Source organism: Entelurus aequoreus, linkage group LG10, assembly GCF_033978785.1.
Source record: "Entelurus aequoreus isolate RoL-2023_Sb linkage group LG10, RoL_Eaeq_v1.1, whole genome shotgun sequence".
NCBI lineage: Eukaryota > Metazoa > Chordata > Actinopteri > Syngnathiformes > Syngnathidae > Entelurus > Entelurus aequoreus.
In genome coordinates, this window is record NC_084740.1 from 28,098,923 (window position 1) to 28,117,755 (window position 18,833).

An 18,833-nucleotide genomic window follows, 5' to 3' on the forward strand; every position below is an offset into this window, starting at 1 on the left:
ACATATACACACATACATACATATACACACACACACACACACACACACACATTTATATATAAAACTGGACAATCATGCATTACATACTATACATTACCTTTTGCACTATATTAATTTATATTATGTGTTGTCAACTTTGTACTTTTTTATGTCATTGCCTGAAATAAATAAATGAAAAATAAAATGAAAAAATATACATATACAGTACATACATACATATATACACACACATACACTTATATATATACACACATATATATGTATCTGTATATATAATGATGGGTTTTTAACATGTAAAGCGACTTTGAGTACTTAGAAAAGCGCTATATAAATCCCAGGTATTATTATATATATATATATATATATATATATATATATATATATATATATATATATATATATATATATATATATATATATATATATATATACACACATATATATATATATATATATATACATACACTACCGTTCAAAAGTTTGGGGTCACCCAAACAATTTTGTGGAATAGCTTTCATTTCTAAGAACAAGAATAGACTGCAGAGTTTCAGATGAAAGTTCTCTTTTTCTGGCCATTTTGAGCGTTTAATTGACCCCAAAAATGTGTTTTCAGATGTGCGAACATGATTGCACAAGGGTTTTCTAATCATCGATTAGCCTTCTGAGCCAATGAGCAAACACATTGTACCATTAGAACACTGGAGTGATAGTTGCTGGAAATGGGCCTCTATACACCTATGTAGATATTGCACCAAAAACCAGACATTTGCAGCTAGAATAGTCATTTACCACATTAGCAATGTATAGAGTGTATTTCTTTAAAGTTAAGACTAGTTTAAAGTTATCTTCATTGAAAAGTACAGTGCTTTTCCTTCAAAAATAAGGACATTTCAATGTGACCCCAAACTTTTGAACGGTAGTGTACATATACATACATACATACATACACACATTTTTATATACATATATATAAACAAATATATACATATGCATACACAGATATACACAGATATATATATATATATATATATACATACACATACACAGATATATATACATACACATATACAGTACATACACATTTCCATACACATATACACACACACATATATATACACACATGCACATATATATACACATGCATATACACACACACACATACATATACACACATACACATAGACATATACTCATATACTCACTTGGGAGTCCCAAGTGAGTATCCAATCACAAGTTGCAAAAACAGGAAGTGGAACCGGAGCCATACGAGCCATAGAAAACTCACCGTTACAAAAACCAGTAAGATAAAGTGTTTGTTTCACTTAGCAATCCGCTGTGGACAGACCAAGCTAAGCAATGCAGGTTTAGGTTTAGCGAGCGGTGCGCGCTCCCCCGAAAGAAATAAATTTTTGGCACGCAATCACATTTTGGCACAACACTGGCGGTGAAATGGTTTGGCCGCCACTTTCACACGAATCAACCGACTACTATCTACCGACTACGACGGTACCACTGGCTTATACGGCGTCGAATGGGTCCTACAAATTGTGAGTTCAAACATTTTATTTCCTTATTTTTTCCTGTTTTTTTTAATACAATTATTTTAATTGTGACAGTACCACGTAAGATATGTTTTAATTGCTGAAATAGACCCTTTTGTACACTGTTGAGGGGATTTAATGCACAGTAGTGCGCAAGTGTGTATAGTATCTCCAGCCGTGTCCATGTGGTGACATCAATTACGGTATTTTGAGAGGTGAAGTCGGACTAAGTAGGACATCACTGAAGGCCTAGGTGAGAAACGCACTGATTCCTCCCACTCCTACGAACAACCAAACTTTTACTTAAGGCCATTTTGTTTTTAACACAAACATTTTAACTCAACCTAAATTACATTTTTGTCCACTCTAAACCACTTTTTGCATCACTATCAACATTTCATCTACAGTTGAATAATGAAGTTGTATTCAGTCAACAAACTCAGCAGCTATAGCAATGGAACGGGGATAAAAAAAAGCAATGGCTAACATGCAAACCATCTTTTATGCATGTTTGCAGGCAAAATGCTACGGCACAGTCTCCGTGACCCGGAGGCAGGAGTGTGGAAGCAGGAAAACTTCATGAATTAATCAGGGCCAGACAACGTTTCTCATTACGACCTCACACGTTTTGGCAGCTTCAGGTCCATGACTTGCATTTGTTGAGCTCAGCTCAGGTGAGCTGTGGGGGAATGTAATGTAGCGCATGAGTGAATAGAATTTTTATGGCTGAGCGATAAAACAATATCAATACATACCGCTATTCAATTCAGTTTCAGTTTGTTTCGAACATGCATACGATACAATGTAATACATCACATATTACCAGTTGTTTCATTACAGCACGTCCAAAAAGGAGTAGGAAGAAGCAGAGATTATTTAATCCGACCCCTTTTCATATTATAGCGGGTATATCCCATTTCTTTGTTCTGTTTGTAACAGAACAGTGAATTAATAAATAATAAATACATATACCATAAGTAAGTAAACAAATTTTAAATACATAATCATTTCATTAAAAACAAAACAAAAAAAGGTTCAAGATGTTCATTATAAATGTTCTTCTTTGTACTTTGTGAACACTTGTAGTTGGAACAGTCTCTTAAACTGAATCATATTGGTGCTTTGTTTAATTTCCTTGCTTAATCCATTCCAGAATTTAATTCCACATACATATTTGCTAAATGTCTTCAGTGTTGTACTTGCATACAAATGTTTGCACACGTAATACCAATAAAAAATGCGTTCCATAAAACATTTGATACTTTTTTTTTCTTCTTCGTCAGAAGAAATCGGAAGTTGCGAAACAAGGTTTGTTGCATGAACAAAGTCACTCGCTCTCTGGTAACCGAGCAACGCAGAAAGTGATCACTGATCAGTGGGAGTAACACACTAACAGCCATTCAGGTAACAGTATCAACGACTGTATCAAGTTAAGTTTCGCTTGCATGGAGTGAGAAGATAAACTCAAAATGCAGAGGGCTAATACATGCCGATAAAACAGGAAGTCACCTTCCTGTTTTATTTTTCTTGTGTACCTATACATTATCTTTCAAACAAAAACATTGCATATCCAATTACTTGATTAATGGAAGGATTTGTTCTGTAGAATATCTGAATACTAAAAAGATGATAACTGCAGCTCAAGCAGTACATGGACAAAGGGACACAAATACTATCAAATACCTTCCACTGTACCTTCTTGGATTTATCGAGGACGCTACCTTGAATTTAGGTTAGGTGATTGCTTGGCTATGTCTTTCCACTTCCTCTGGAGCTCTGCTACGGGACAACATTGTACAGAAAGCAAGCTTGGCTTCAGCCTGGAGCTCTGCCAACTATCAGTAGCTGCAAGTTGAATCTCTATCTTTTTTGTCGAGCACACTAAGATGTAAAACTTTGGGTAAGCTACCGCCTGAAAGCTCCCAATTCTATATGACATTGCTTTCAAAGAGGTTTACCAATAAACCTTAATGACATGAAAGTGATTAACAAAAAGAGTATTTGCTTTGACAGGTTGTTTTTTTTTACCGTCATAGCAGCACAGAACAATAATGACATTGACGTTCAAAGCCTCAAATGAATCACTACAGACTACCAAGTGAGTCTGAATTGTCTCTATTCTTAGCAGGGCGCTCCTGTCAGAGATTGCAGAGGCATGCAATTACTGATAGAACTTATAAAAGCGGTAACATCACCCTCAAGGTGACAGCGTATCTTGACAAGTTACTCACTATCTTACCTGCTGTGTGACAATCTCTAATAAGAAATAGACACCAATCTGGAAAGTCATAATTGGCTTTCATAGCAAGTATGGTTTTCTTTATCTTATTTGCAAAAAAAAAAATCACAAAATGTTTCCCTTTATCCTGATACTTGGCTTAAACTCTACTGATCTAAGTTTTATGGAAATACATAAAGCAGGCTATTCAATTAAATTATTTTGGGGCCACATTTCCAGAAAACTAAGGACCTGACGTCTGTCTTTCTTGTTTGGTGTGGGTTCACAGTGTGGCGCATATTTGTAACAGTGTTAAAGTTGTTTATACGGCAACCCTCAGTGTGACCTGTATGGCTGTTGACCAAGTATGTCTTGCAGTTACTTACGTGTGTCTGTAGAAACCGCAGACAACATGTGAATGGGCCGGCACGCTGTTTGTATGGATAAGAAGCGGACGCTAAAGGCAGTGCCATTACGGCACGCCCTCAATATTGTTGTCCGGGTGAAAATCGGGAGAAATTCGGGAGAATGGTTGCCCCGGGAGATTTTCGGGAGGGGCTCTGAAATTCGGGAGTCTCCCGGAAAAATCGTGAGGGTTGGCAAGTATGGCATATGTCAGCAGACTAATTAGGAGCCTTTGTTTGCTTACTTACTAATAAAAGACAAGTTGTCTAGTATGTTCACTATTTCATTTAAGGACAAACTTGCAATAAGAAACATGTTTAATCTACCCTAAGATTTTTTGTTAAAATAAAGCCAATAATGCAATTTTTTGTTGTGCCCTTTATTTAGAAAAGTATCAAAATAATTTTGCTACCGGTACCAAAATTTTGGTATCGGGACAACACTACTCTACTTGAGTTACTGCCTATTAAACTGCTTATTCAATATTCATACTCAAAGAATAGCTTAGGATGTATTTTTAATGTTAACTTTTTATGGTAATGCTTATTGAATATTTATGCTTAAGATTAGTGTGGAAAGTATTGTGCATTTAATGAACTCCATGACCGGTTGACTTATGCATAAGTGAGGTTGAACAGAAAGTACAAAACAAGACAAGGATCCCGCGTGTGTACAGACAAATCACAGCAAAAAGGGACTGTTTAGCCCAAACTTTGGTTAGCACCTTGCAACCACAAGGACTATAACCCCAATGTGAAGGCAGACCAGAAAGATAAATTCTGACTTTTTAGCATAAAAAGCTATGGATTTTGAATGAAGAGACGTTGGCCTGTACATGACCCAACAAGTGTGTGACGTGTGTGTGGCCGGTTGTCTCTCAGATCTCCAAGTATGTCTTTTTGTTGATACAACTAAATGAAACCGATTGTACATCGAAACAAGTGTCACAAAAGTTTTATTCTCCCTCTGATCTAAACGAAGTTGTGGAGAGGTGGGACAGAGTCGAGGTCTGTGGGAGTCCCTCGCCAAACAGACCCTAGTGTTCAATGTTTGCTAGCAAGGTTAAAATGTCAATGCAAGGGTCTGCCAATGTGTTTACAATGGTCCCAGTTCCTCGATACAACAGGAGGAGGACTCGAGTGTTTTTAGGAATTTGCTGCAAAAATGTTTGTCTCCCAAGTTTTGAGCTCATCTTGGGGGCCGGTATGAACCGCCAGTTGACCAGAACGGCATTAAAGAGTTTTTGAATCAACGTCTCACTGTGCTCTTTAGGCTGTTTTGAGGTAACTACAACTAAAATGATAAATCACATCTACTCTGGATTTTTGCGGAATCTCCCAGGAAATCCCATATTCACCCCCTCTCCCCCAATATGAATTATTTATCGATGCCATGAAACACATTTAATAAAGTATGAGAAGCTTTGATGGGACACCGTCAGTGCATTCTGTCAAGCCTGTAGCCAAAACGCATTTTCTAAAAATCATTTATTTGAATTGAGGAATACAGTGTTCCACTCCATGGCAAAAGAACGGGGTGACACAAGGTTCATTGCTAGAGGCGCCCATGCTGGGTGGGTTGACCTGCACGACATGGACAGAAAGTATTGTTATACCTGGTCATTACGCTTCCAATATCTGTATGTTAATTCTTAAACCTACATGACATTCCGTCTTGGGAGTTTTCTGTTTTGTAGACTTTGAATATAATGGCAACGCTGAGGCGGCAGCAAATTGCATCAGCTCTGTGCTCTTTATTGTCCCTTACTGTTGGTTGTTTGTGTTATTTAATGTTTCGCCCTCGTTTTCATGTTTTTGCCTTCTTCTTGGTGGACTTTTTGCACATGCAATGACAGCAACCACATACAGTAGTTGTGATGTGCAGCAGATCATAGTAGCTTACAATTGAGCTACTGTGTGTCAAACAATTTCCCTTGTAAATAAAGTGTGTCTAAGTCCAATTGAGCACCAACATTAACATTAAAGGCCTACTGAAACCAACTACTACCGACCACGCAGTCTGATAGTTTATACATCAATGATGAAATCTTAACATTGCAACACATGCCAATACGGCCGGGTTAATTTATAAAGTGCAATTTTAAATTTCCCGCTTAACTTCCGGTTGAAAACGTCTATGTATGATGACGTATGCGCGTGACGTTAACGGTTGATACGGAAGTATTCGGACCCATTGAATCCAATACAAAAAAGCTTTGTTTTCATTTCATAATTCCACAGTATTCTGGACATCTCTGTTGGTGAATCTTTTGCAATTTGTTTAATGAACAATGGAGACTGCAAAGAAAAAAGTTGTAGGTGGGATCGGTGTATTAGCAGCGGACTACAGCAACACAACCAGGAAGACAGAGATGGATAGCAGACGCGTTAGCCGCCGAACTCACCTTAACTTCCTCTGTCTCGCCGACCGCATCTGTGATCGGGTGAAGTCCTTCGTCGCACCGTTGATCGCTGGAACGCAGGTGAGCACGGGTGTTGATGAGTAGATGAGGGCTGGCTGGCGTAGGTGGAGAGCTAATGTTTTTAGCATAGCTCTGTGAGGTCCGGTTGCTAAGTTAGCTTTAATGACGTCGTTAGCAACAGCATTGTTAACCTTTGCCAGCCTGGAAAGCATTAACCGTGTATTTACATGTCCATGGTTTAATAGTATTGTTGATTTTCTATCTATCCTTCCAGTCAGGGGTTTATTTCTTTTGTTTCTATATGCAGTCAAGCATGATGCTATCACGTTAGCTCGTAGCTAAAGTGCTTCACCGATGTATTGTCGTGGAGATAAACGTCACTGTGAATGTCCATTTCGCGTTCTCAACTCTCATTTTCAAGAGGATATAGTATCCGAGGTGGTTTAAAACACAAATCCGTGAGCCACAATAGAAAAAGGAGAAAGTGTGGAACCTAATGAACCAGCTTGTACCTAAGTTACGGTCAGAGCGAAAAAAGATATGTTTGCACTGCATTCTAGTCCGTCACTCTAACGTTCCTCATCCACAAATCTTTCATCCTCGCTCAAATTAATGGGGTAATCGTCGCTTTCTCGGTCTGAATCGCTCTAGCTGCGTTGAAAACAATAGGAAAATATGAGGAAGCGAACAACCGACTATGTCACGCTACTTCCGGTAGGGGCAAGGCTTTTTTTTATCAGAGACCAAAAGTTGCGAACTTTATCGTCGTCGTTCTATACTAAATCCTTTCAGCAAAAATATGGCAATATCGCGAAATGATCAAGTATGACACATAGAATGGATCTGCTATCACCGTTTAAATAAAAAAAAATCATTTCAGTAGGCCTTTAAAAGGCACTCTATTATGCATAATTGAATTTTGAATGATATTCTAACACCAATGTTTCCCTAAAACCAGTTTATGAGCACCACTGTAGCACTTCTACAACCACTATGGTGACTTTGTTCTTGATCTGTCCTGAGCTGAGCTCATGCAGCCACCTATTGTTTTATATGGGTGTGCAATTTATTTCATTTCTTTATCATACCTGAATTTTTATATTTTATTGTACTGCTTATGTCTGATGTTGGTGCTGTTTAACTTAACTTTTTATGGACCTTGATGTATACAGTGCCTCTGGAACTGTTCACAGCGCTTCAGTTTTTCCACATTTTGTGTTACAGCCATATTCCAGAATGGAATAAATTCCTTTTTGTCCTCAAAATTCTATAGACAATACCTCACAATGACTGTGAAACAGATTTTTGTATTGTATTTGTAAATGTATTAAAAATATGAAACAAAGAAATCCCTTGCACATAAGTATTCACAGCCTTTGCTCAATACTTTGTTGATGCACCTTAAGCAGTAATTACAACCTCAAGTCTTTTTGAATACGATGTCACAAGCTTGGCACACCTATCTTTGGGCAGTTTTGCCCATTCCTCTTTGCAGCACCTCTCAACCTCCATCAGGTTAGATGGGAAGCCTTGGTGCTCAACGATTTTCAGATCTCTCCAAATATGGTCAAGGGGATTTAAGTTTGGGCTCTGGCTGGGCCATTTAAGGACATTTACAGAGTTGTCCTGAAGCCATTACTTGGATATCTTGTGCTTAGTGTCGTTGACTTGCTGAAGGATGAATATTCGCCCCAGTCTGAGTTCAAGAGCGCTCTGGAGCAGGTTTTTATCTCGGATGTCTCTGTATATTGATGCATTCATCTTTCCCTCTATCCTAACTAGTCTCTCAGTTCCTGCCGCTGAAAAACATCCCCACAGCATGATGTTGCCACCACCATGCTTCACTGTAGGGATGGTATTGGCCTTGTTTCCTCCAAACCTGACGCCCAGCATTCACACGAAAGAGTTAAATTTGGTCTCATCAGAGAATTTTGTTTCCCATGGTCTGAGAGTCTTTCAGGTGCATTTTACAAAGAATTGGCTTCTATCTGGCTACCCTACCACACAGGCTTGACTGGTGGATTGCTGCAGAGGTGGTTGTCTTTCTGGAAGGTTCTCCTCTCTTCACAGAGGAATGCTGTAGCTCTGACAGAGTGACCATCGGGTTCTTGGTCACCTCCCTGACTAGGGTCCGTCTCCCCCGATCGCTCAGTTTCCACGGCCGGCCTGCTCTAGAAACAGTCCTAGTGGTTCTACACTTTTTCCATTTACGGATAATGAAGGCCATTGTGCTCATTGGAATTTTTCTGTACCCTTACCCAGATTTGTGCCTCGAGACAATCCTGTCTCGGAGGTCTACAGACAATTCCTTCGACTTCATTCTTAGTTTGTGCTCTGCCATGCCCTGTTAAGTGTCGGACCTTATATATAGACAAGTGTCGGACCATATATATAGACAAGTGTCCCAGGAGGCACAAGACATTGATACAAGGTTGATTTTACATGCATGTCCTTTAAAACTGACTTTGAAGCAACGTTGCAAAATAGTTGTATTTGTAAATGAGACACTGTTGATGTCTAATGTTGGATCCACGTTGTTGGTTGGGAAATGACCGAATTTCAATGGTCAAATTAACATCACAACCTGACATTGAAAAAACGGTGTCAAAAAACATGTTTCAACGTTTTATTTGTGTAATAGGATATTGGTTGGGAATTCAATGGTCAAATCAACTTCATAACCCAACATTGATTAAACATTGTCAAAAACCATGTTTTTTTCAATGTTATGTTTGAGTTGCTTAACGTCAACACCTAATTCAACAAGTTCTCAACCCCGTTTTAATGTATTGTGCCTGTTAGGTTGTGCCGTTACAAATCATGTCTAACCAACTGAGGTGGACTCCAAGTAAGCTGTAGGAACATCTCAAGGATGATCAGTTGAAACAGGATGCACATGAGCTTACTTTTGAGGTTCATGGTAAAGGCTGTGAGTACTTATCTATATGTGATTTCTTAGTTTTTAATTTTTAATTATTTGCAAAAATGTCTTCAAAAAATATTTTTCACATTGTCAATACGGGTATTGTGTAGAATTTTGAGGAATTGTTTTATTCCATTTTGGAATAAGGCTGTAACTAGGGATGTCCGATAATGGCTTTTTGCCGATATCCGATATTCCGATATTGTCCAACTCTTAATTACCGATACCAACCGATACCGATATATACAGTTGTGGAATTAACACATTATTATGCCTAGTTTGGACAACCAGGTATGGTGAAGATAAGGTCCTTTTTAAAAAAAATTAATAAAATAAGATACATTAAAAACATTTTCTTGAATAAAAAAGAAAGTAAAACAATATAAAAACAGTTACATAGAAACTAGTAAATGATGAAAATGAGTAAAATGAACTGTTAAAGGTTAGTACTATTAGTGGACCAGCAGCACGCACAATCATGTGTGCTTACGGACTGTATCCCTTGCAGACTGTATTGATATATATTGATATATAATGTAGGAACCAGAAATATTAATAACAGAAAGAAACAACCCTTTTGTGTGAAGGAGTGTAAATGGGGAGGGAGGTTTTTTGGGTTGGTGCACTAATTGTAAGTGTATCTTGTGTTTTTTATGTTGATTTAATTAAAAAAAAAAAACAACAAAAAAAAAAACGATACCGATAATAAAAAAAACGATACCGATCATTTCCGATATTACATTTTAAAGCATTTTTCAGCCGATACTATCGGCAGGCCGATATTATTGGACATCTCTAGGTGTAACATAACAAAATGTTGAAAAAAGTGAAGCATACTTTCTAGATGCGCTGTACACCATCAACCTACCGTGGACAGAAGGAAATGAGCTTTTGGCTACAATCTGACACAGTTACATTTCATATGTCCATTAATGTGCATTGTCCCATACAACAAATGTAACAATTGGCCACTTCTTATTAGGAGTTTTATTATACATCAATGAACAAGCTTATTGGTGCGTCTAGCAGGACAGATGAAAAATAAGTCGGAGAAAATGCGTTTTTTTTAATGTTTCTTTGCATGTCCAGTGCCCCGGACCGGTGGTTGGGAGAAGACAAAATGTATTGGATACGAGTGGTCTAACAGTTGGGTAAATGTTGTTACACAGTTACTTTTAGAACCCGTTTTTTGAGTCAATCTGCAAGACACTTTATGAGTGCATTGCAAGATTAAAAATGAAACCACGCCCACTCTCTTCAAAGGGATCTTAATTTCCATTTTCTACCGCTTGTCCCTTTTGGGGTCGCGGGGGGTGCTGGAGCCTATCTCAGCTGCATTTGGGCGGTAGGCGGGGTACACCCTGGACAAGTAGCCGGAGGGATATCTGTTGAAAATGTAAATTGTTTAAATATATGTTTCAAAGTCTTTTTTTTCCCCCCCAGACAGTCGAAAATAAACTTCTAACCTATAGATTCACCCGTTCACAACATCAGGTACACCTGCACACTCGTCAATTGATTCAGAGAAGCATTAAAAAACAGCAGATTTTAACAGCATTTATCTCACTGCATGCTGCACAGTGTTGTTATGCGCATGCCAAGATTAGATGAACATAGTACGTAATCCTACCTTTTTGGGGTTTCTTCATAGACTGAAGCAGAGAGACAGGAGCAGAACTCTACACACCCCCCAGTAGCTAAGTTGATATTTAAGTTGTTACTCTTGCTTCCTAAGCTAATTGACAAAATGTTCTTGCTCTTGGTATTTAGTTATTTATACTTGCCTTTAACTCGCCATCAAAACAAATGATCACATTGTACCACGGTGTCCTAATTTGCGGTCCACCCAGCAGGAAATGTGAGTTTGTGGAAAATGATCGCATTGTTTGTCGACAAACGTAAATGTGCATCACAAACACATGCTAATGAGTGGGTCATATGTTAATATTTAAGACTTTAGTTAGAGGGCAGTTTTTTCACACATGGATGTATAATGATTGCCTAAGTGAGTTCCACTCCAGCACTTTTAGGGTACTCTATGCGTCATGCTGTTCCCCAGCATGTAAACATTTTCTTCTTCTCTCTGAAGCGACAGAAACCCGCTCCCTACGCATCGAAAATGCCTGCATTCATCTCTTATTTACAAGCTTCCAAAAATAGAATTGTAACACTATGGAAACAGACACAGCACACTACAGTGGCATATAAAACTGTTGTGTTGTGGGGCAAAAAATAAACATTTTAACTGAATCTAAACTGTAATAATTAGAGACATGTACGATATGTAGTCAAAGATTAGGAGGCTGCATGTATTTGTGTAAATTAACTCTTCTACTCATCAAGCGCTGCATATAAAAAGGTGAAAGTTAGTCAAAACATGTACCCCCAACTGTGTTACCTGTGCTATTACTGTATCTTTCTGACGTATTCACGACAATCTTTCTGACGCATTCACTACATGCGGGACTATTATTAAAGCCAATTTGAAATTTCTCACACAGCTATATGTACTCAGTCAATTGCCAGGTGAGTATAGAAAGCAAAAGAAAATAAAGACAGAGGGGTAAATTGCACAGACAAGAAGGAGATAATACAGAGAGAAACAGTAACAACAACAAAACAAACAAAACAGCAACAACAGAAAAACATCAAATACAATTTCTACAATTAAATGATTAAGAAGAACAAATCAGTAAAGTAGATGTTGGTACCACAGTAATGGCAATGAACATCATTGCATTATAAATGGAACAATACAAATATCAATATAAATAATAATGATAATCAATAACCATAAGTACCTCTATTATCATCAACAATACAATCGCTTCAAGTGAAACAATTCAAGAATGTAGTAAGTACTTGAATTAGAAAAGAAAGTGGATAAAGAAGGGCAGGGGATGAAGAACGAGGAAATTACTGTATTAACCTTTTACATTGTTATGGCCACGTTAGTTTAAGCTTTAGCAGTGTGCCGTGTTTAGTGATGCGGGAGTGTATACACTACCGTTCAAAAGTTTGGGGTCACATTGAAATGTCCTTATTTTTGAAGGAAAAGCACTGTACTTTTCAATGAAGATAATTTTAAACTAGTTTTAACTTTAAAGAAATACACTCTATACATTGCAAATGTGGTAAATGACTATTATAGCTGAAAATGTCTGGTTTTTGGTGCAATATCTACATAGGTGTATAGAGGCCCATTTCCAGCAACTATCACTCCAGTGTTCTAATGGTACAATGTGTTTGCTCATTGGCTCAGAAGGCTAATTGATGATTAGAAAACCCTTGTGCAATCATGTTCACACATCTGAAAACAGTTTAGCTCGTTACAGAAGCTAGAAAACTGACCTTCCTTTGAGCAGATTGAGTGTCTGGAGCATCACATCTGTGGGGTCAATTAAACGCTCAAAATGGCCAGACAAAGAGAACTTTCATCTGAAACTCGACAGTCTATTCTTGTTCTTAGAAATGAAGGCTATTCCACAAAATTGTTTGGGTGACCCCAAACTTTTGAACGGTAGTGTATGTAGGAGAATGGTTGTGTACACTTGTATGTTAGTTAGTTTCACTTTATTTCGAACATGCATTCAATACATGTACAATCTAATGCATCACATTATTCCAGCTGTTTCATTATAACACGTCCTAAAAGGAGTAGGAAGAAGCAGATGTTATTTAATCCTACCACTTTTCATATAGCAGTTTTATCCCATTACTTTGTTCTCTGTTTGTAACCGAACGGTGAATAAATAAGTAAATCAATCAAATATACCATAAGTAAGTCAACAAATATTAAATACATACTACATAGATCAGTGGTTCTTAACCTGGTTGGAGGTACTGAACCCCACCACTTTCATATGGGCATTCCCCCAACCCTTTTTCGTGAAAAATAAAATGTATTTTTTTTTTTCAAATTTAAGACGAAGTTATCTTTTTTTTTACTGATGCACAAAATAAACAGTGCATTAACATCACCTTGTTCAAAGAACACAACCAACACAGTGCATGAACTCACAACAAATTACACACCCGCAAATCAGATGGAAAATTAGAGGGAACATTGTTTGGGGGTATCCACAATACGCCGATAGGGAGAAGTTTGTATTTACACAATGAGTCGGGTGTGTCTTGACCTTCGGGGCAGAGGCTCCGCCGAACCCCTGAGACCGACTCACCGAACCCCTAGGGTTCGCTCGAACCCAGGTTAAGAACCACTGACATAGACATATAAACTTATATACAATAATTAATGTTCTCATAAATAAATAGTTAAGAAATTTATAGTTCACTTAGGAGATTAATGTAATTATGTCATTAAAAAAAAAAGAAGGTTCAACATGGTTATCATAATTGGTCTTCTTTGTACTTTGTGAACAATTGTAGTTTGAACAGTCTCTTAAACTGAATCATATTGGTGCTTTGTTTGATTTCCTTGCTTAATCCATTCCATAATTTAATTCCACATACTGATCTGTTTAAGGTCTTAAGTGTTGTACGTGCATACAAATGTTTTGAATTAGATTATCCTCTAAGGTTATATTTCTTCTCTTTTGTTGAGAAGAAATGTTGTACAATTCTTTTTAGCTGTGATAGTCGTTGGATTTCAATATTTTTGATTCAATACATAAAGGTAAATAAATAAAAGTATGTTCTCTACATCCAACATTATGTATTATTCTAACTGATCTTTTTTGTAACACCGTTAGTGAATGAAGCGCACATTTGTAGTTGTTTCCCCATATTTCTATACAATTACTCAGACATGGTAACACTAGCGAGCAGTAGAGAATATGAAGAGATTTTTCGTCCAGAACAAATTTGCTTAATTCATTATTGACATGTTTCTTGCCACTTTATGTTGCATATTTTTTACATGAGGTTTTCAGTTAATTGTATCATCTATTGTTACACACAAAAATGTGTTTTATTGTATTCTTTCAATGTCTACTCCGCCTATTTGTATTTGTGTTTGACTTTCCCTTCTACTGTTACCAAATAGCATTATTTTAGTTTTACTGAGATTCAAAGATAGTTTGTTTTTGTCAAACCATCTTTTTAAATTTGTTAATTTCTTCTGTTATTTGTATTAGCTTGTGTGTGTTCTCTCCGGAACAAAACACAGTCGTGTCATCTGCAAACAATACTAACTTTAAGTCCTTTGTAACTTTACAAATCTGGTTTATATAAAGATAGAACAATTTTGGTTCCAGTATTGATCCCTGAGGTACGCCACAAGATATTTTGAACCCTGTAGAAGCGTGTTCACCTAGTTTCACATATTGTTTCCTGTTGATTAATTAACTTTTTACCCAGTTCAAGACCATCCCTCTGATGCCATACCATTCTAATTTGTTTATTATGATATTATGATTGTGTCAAATGCTTTTGTTAAATCCATAAACACTACAGCAGCACATTTTTTGATATCCATTGCATTGGTGATCTCTTCCGTTATTTCGATTAATGTCATTGATGTTGCAATGTGGGCTCTGTATCCATATTGGTTCTCTGTGAGCATTTCATTTTTGGGGTTTGGGGGGTTAAATAAAAAAAAAAAAAAAAAAAAAGTGTTTTCATAAAGAAATACAATCATGTGTGCTTACGGACTGTATCCCTGCAGACTGTATTGATCTATATTGATATATAATGTATATATTGTGTTTTTTTATGTTGATTTAATAGAAAAATATATTTCTTGTGCGACCCGGTACCTATCGGTGGTTGGGGACCACTGCTTTAGGGGACCGACAATCTCATCTAATTGGTTGAAAAACATGGTCGCCATAGAAACTAGAGACGAGGCTTCGCAATCCTTCATAAACAATGTTAAATTGACGCGTGCCTATTTCTGTTTGTCAGCATGCTGTCAATATATATACCATTTGTTATACATAATGGCTTTCTCCAGCCTGTGTTTGTTTGTTTTTGCTGATTAAGATCTCCATTAGCCATTAGCCCATTATTCTTCCTGGGGTCTAAAATGTCAAAAACGCTTTTATACATGTGCAACATTAAAGCAAAAAGGAATAACAAGTCAAACATGACAAATAACACAACCGTCAAAATAAAAGCTCCACATTACGGTAAATAAAATCCTTATGCTAGTATAGGATTACACAATTGCCATGAAAATTCAACATTGTTCCAGAAACAAAAAGTTCAATTAATCAATCAATCAATGTTTATTTATATAGCCCTAAATCACAAGAGTCTCAAAGGGCTGCACAAGCCACAAAGACATCCGCGGTACAGAGCCCACATAAGGGCAAGGAAAAACTCACAACCCCAATGGGACGTCAATGTGAAGGACTATGAGAAACCTTGGAGACCGCATATGTGGGTGACCCCCCTCCGACTTATTTGCATGCACTCCAGTTCGAAACCAAAACAAGACCAAAAAAATATATATTCTTGTGTAAATATATTAAGTCTTAATCTTTTACAAAAAATTATTGAATTGAGGAAGTGAATTCCAAGCCACCATTGCTTAATGCTGCGCATTGAATTAGTTCGACAAGGAAGTCTTTTTTATATTTTAGACCCATGTAGCTAGGTAGTTTACATCAAAGCTACAAGCTACAAAGAGAGAAAATTGACTGCAATTCCAGGCCAAAAAAATATAAGCAAAATGCAATGACCTGGAACAAGATTTCTCTACATAATCTCCTCTCTGGTCAACAAAAGCACCATGAAGATTCTAGCGGGAACTCTCATTCAACCCTTTTTCGATTACGCATGCACCTCCTGGTACCCCAGCACCTCCTAAACCATCAAATCTAGACTCCAAACATCCCAGAACAAGCTAGTCAGGTTACTTTTAGACCTCCACCCCAGATCGCACCTCACTCCTACCCACTTCTCCAAAGTGGGCTGGCTCAAGGTGGAGGACAGAGTAAAACAACTTGCACTGAGCCTAGTCTATAAAGTTTGCTACACCTCCCTGATACCAAAGTACATGTCAAACTACTTCCATAACGTAAATGACCGCCATAACCACAACACCAGGTGGAGCTCCACAAACCACGTTAAACCCAGATTCCGATCTAACAAAGGTCTTAACTCATTCTCCTTCTATGCCGCATCAATGTGGAATGCACTCCCAACAAGTGTAAAAGAAAGTGCATCTCTACCCTCCTTCAAAACCGCACTAAAAGAACACCTCCAGGCAAATACAACCCTAGACTAACACCGTCCCCTCACCACATCCCACCTCCCCGGATTGTAAATAATCAAATGTATAATCAAATGTATTTCTAATGTATATACTTGTTCTTATGCTTTCTGAGCTCACTATGTTCACTGCTCGCTGTATATACAGTATCCTACCAAGTCAGACCTACACTGTTTCAATGTCCATTTCTCAGATGATATAATTGTTGATGACCGAAGTGATGATATCAACCAAACCTACCCCCCCCAACCCTCTCCACATCTCACCCCCCGGATTGTAAATGTAAATAATTCAATTTATATACTCTGATGATTAACTTGTGTGATGACTGTATTATGCTGATAGTATATATTTGTACCATGAATTGATTAACGTGGACCCCGACTTAAACAAGTTGAAAAACGTATTCGGGTGTTACCATTTAGTGGTCAATTGTACGGAATATGTACTGTACTGTGCAATCTACTAATAAAAGTCTCAATCAATCAATGAATGAGAACATTCATACATACGGAGAAAATCCCTGATAATTGGTTGACCGGTGTTTGGATTATGAATCACAATCGGCTAAGGTTAGGGCAAAACATTATGGACTGGCCAATCAAAGGCAAGATAAGGCGGGTCATCGAAACCAGGAAGCAAAATCACAAAAGGACGCACACTCATGTCACATGACAACGAGGAAGTTGGAGACAGAGGGATGCTTCAAGCTGACGACTCAAAACAAAAAAATAAACAAGGATTTTTCTTTTAGTGATAAAGACGACATCCAGGAACCCACATTAATGGGTGTCTTTGGCCATATTTAGACACATTCATGCGTTTAGAGAACACAATGCCCATAAACCTTTTAAAACTTTTTAGTTGTTTACTCTAAACCAAAATCATAACTGCTCTCTTCATGTAAGACGTCCAACACAAATTTAACAATCAATCAATCAAAGTTTATTGATATAACCTTTAATCACAAGTGTCTCAAAGGGCTGCACAAGCCACAACGACATTCTCGGCTCATATCCCACATCAGGGCAAGAAAAAACGCAACCCAATGAGTTCATGAAAAGTTTTACTGCACATAACCATTACCAACTGTTCTCAAACAACACACAAGTAATTGTTTGTTTTTGTCAAGATACATGTGTTGTTTTTTTTTAGACAGAGAAAATGAATTACATTAAAAGGGGTGGGCCTAGAAAAGGCAAACTAAAATAAATTCATACAGTGTGGTGCAGGGACCCTAGAGGTATTTGTATGGTGTCCCCTGCTAAATGAAAGATAGTTAATTATAATGGACCCAAATTTGTACACTTAATTATATTAACATTGATATTATACATATACCATACCATATGTGGGTCTGTAGCTTAATGCATGTCTTACTGGGAGACACAGAGACAGAGAGAGATATTGTAGTAAGCAAGCTACTTTTGCCCTGTAGCTTGTAGTGTAGCTCGCTACAATTTTCTGGGAATAGCTTTTCCTCCTTCTTGGAGAGCAACTTTTAGCTTAGCTTACTGAATTTCCCCCAGGGATAAATAAAGTACTTTCTATTCTATTTACAGGCAGAATAGAGCGACTCCCTGAGCCTCCATTGTAAGCAGACTTTAGAATGCATAAACAAAGAAAAATATTTGTGTTCTTCTCTTACATAAGGAGTTGGAATGATAGGCAAAAAAATGCAGTTCCTCTTTAATAGGCAACCTGTATGAACATTGATTAGAGCACAAGAATAAGGTTTAAAAAAAAGGTCAGTGCCTCATTTGCCATTCATCCCTCAACACGTCACTGTTTACTTTGTACAATTTATACAACTGTATTTCATTAGGCCCCCAAAATTCAAGAAAGCAAGAAGCAATCAACAATTTGCCCCTATGTATAACAATAAAACAGAAAGATAAAGACTATATTTGTGTAAATTAGGTCAATTACATTCCAGTTTTACGACAATGGATTGCCATTAGGTGTGGTTGATTAATGAAACACTTAGTAGACAGTTAGCTCCGTCAGGATACGTTGTTTCTAGGGATGAAAGCATTTTTTTTAAGACCGTTGGGATCACCGTCTCAAGGTTCAATTAGTGGTACTGCAAACAGAAAAACATCAAGTAACTGTGATTGACATATTTCATGGCGGAGAAGCGAAAGCAT

General features: G+C 37.4%; 1 protein-coding gene across 3 annotated transcripts in view; it reads right to left on the reverse strand.

Moving 5' to 3' along the window:
* Positions 1–18,833, reverse strand: part of gramd1bb (GRAM domain containing 1Bb) — a 373,707-nt gene that overhangs the window by 284,455 nt on the left and 70,419 nt on the right. The gene's annotated exons all lie outside the window — the stretch shown is intronic.